Genomic DNA, 1,789 nt, shown 5'->3' with positions numbered 1-1,789 from the left:
TCAGTGGATTGCTTTAACCCGCTGCGCCACCAGGCCGGGCCTCCTAAGGGAATTTTTATTCCACTTTTTCATTGCTCTTAGTACAGGTGATATTGCTCATGGGGCATCCAACCACACTAATTTCCTGTCTTACAGTTTTCTTATTGTTGTGCTTTCCTTCCAATCTAATTCCTGATGTTGAACCAATGTGCACTTTGCAAAGTTGAAAAATATTTAAGTTTTCCTGCCATCAGCTGTAGTTTCTTCATACTTCTCTCAGATTTCTTGAAAACTGTAATTTCAAAGTGCTTTCAATTTTTACAGTGAGGTGATAGATTGCCTTCAATAGTGATAATACAATCTGGTTTGGCCACTGCACCCACTTTTCCCAGAGCCATCTAGTTCCATCAGGAATCCATCAAAGCCATTTCTGTTCACCCAGGGCCATCTCCCTACCAGTTGTTGAATGGTAAGCATAGTGGACTTGGAGGGCATTCAGAGAACAGCATGGAGCCCTGCTATTCACTAATTAAAGCTGGCAACAGGAGAAATGTAAGTGCTCTGTTAAATGTGATGTGTACACTCATTTGGAGTTTCACTCAGCATTCTTCATTACTCCTATGTTTGTATGTTTATAGATTTGGCCTTGACTTTTGTGGTTTTAAGTGTTATTTTCACCTTTGTGTTTGTGCTTGAGAATAATTTAGTTGAAGGCATAAGATCTGTGCTTTGCAAAGTTTTTTTGTTCCTTTGTTGGTTTTACTGAGCAACAGTTGCTTATATCATGAATTTTGGAATTCAGCTGATATGGTTTGGGATCTTCTGCTTATTTGCCCTGTAGCTTTGGACAAGTTGCCTGACCAAGTCTGTTATACCAACAGAAATGTGCCTAATAATCCTTATTGCATGGAGTCACAATCAAGATTCATGTGGAATATTATAAAAGGGGATAACTGCAGCATAGGGACAGAATAAACGATTTTATTTTCAGCTATCAACAATAATTTCATAAATTACAGTCAAATAACCCTCTCCTTCAATGCCTCTCTGTAATTCTGGGCAGTCTTCTCTCCTTGAATTTTTCCTGTAGTCTTCTTTCTCTTACTCCACATAGACCTTTCATATTTTTGCCACTCACCTATTTTAAAGACATGTGTCTGTCTTCTTCACCCCAATCCTTGCTGTCATTTTTGCACATCGTTTTCCCCTTTTATTTCAGTTTTTACAACTGTTTTCTCTGGACTTCCAGTTGATAGGAAGTAATCTCAGCCATCACACCAAGTCTCATGGACATTTAGGTCATGGGCCCTCTTGCCAGTGACTTAAGATGGCTTATCTTAAAATGTGAAACAAACAGAAGTTATGAGAGGCAGAACTGAAACACTGAGAAAGTACGACTCCAATTAGCGCAATTGTGGAATAGCTTAAATAACCCTTCTGAATTTCAGTTGCCTCATCTACAGAGTTGACTAATATTCTTTACTTCTTAGGGCCTGAGGTGGGAATCAAAACTAGATATTCAGTAGTTTTTGTAGCACACTCACATTCATTTACTAACCAAAAGAATGAGCATAATGAAACCAACGCGTTAAAATAGTTGCATGCAAAATGTTTGTGATAAAGATAATTGAGTACACTGCAGAAAGAAAAAAGCAGTATGGCGATTTGCTCATTGAACTGAGTTTGTTCATCCTTGAAGCTAATTCCTAAGGGAATTTTTTTTTTAAAGATTTATTTATTTGTGCATACAGAACTAGGGTACAGGCCAGAGGCTCAGGGGCGGCAAGAGGCTTCACCAGAGACAGAGTGG

At 38.7% G+C, this 1,789-nt stretch overlaps 1 protein-coding gene and 1 pseudogene across 2 annotated transcripts in view; one reads left to right on the top strand and one right to left on the bottom strand.

Moving 5' to 3' along the window:
* UBE2E2 (ubiquitin-conjugating enzyme E2E 2) overlaps positions 1-1,789 on the top strand; it is a 263,927-nt gene that overhangs the window by 178,388 nt on the left and 83,750 nt on the right. The window lies entirely within an intron of this gene.
* On the bottom strand, positions 56-456 carry LOC101630401 (annotated as a pseudogene).

Source organism: Condylura cristata, unplaced genomic scaffold (genome assembly GCF_000260355.1).
Source record: "Condylura cristata isolate star-nosed mole 26May11 unplaced genomic scaffold, ConCri1.0 scaffold00033, whole genome shotgun sequence".
Classification (NCBI taxonomy): domain Eukaryota; kingdom Metazoa; phylum Chordata; class Mammalia; order Eulipotyphla; family Talpidae; genus Condylura; species Condylura cristata.
The sequence above is the reverse complement of the archived record's forward strand: the minus strand, read 5'-3'. Positions and strand labels throughout refer to the sequence as shown.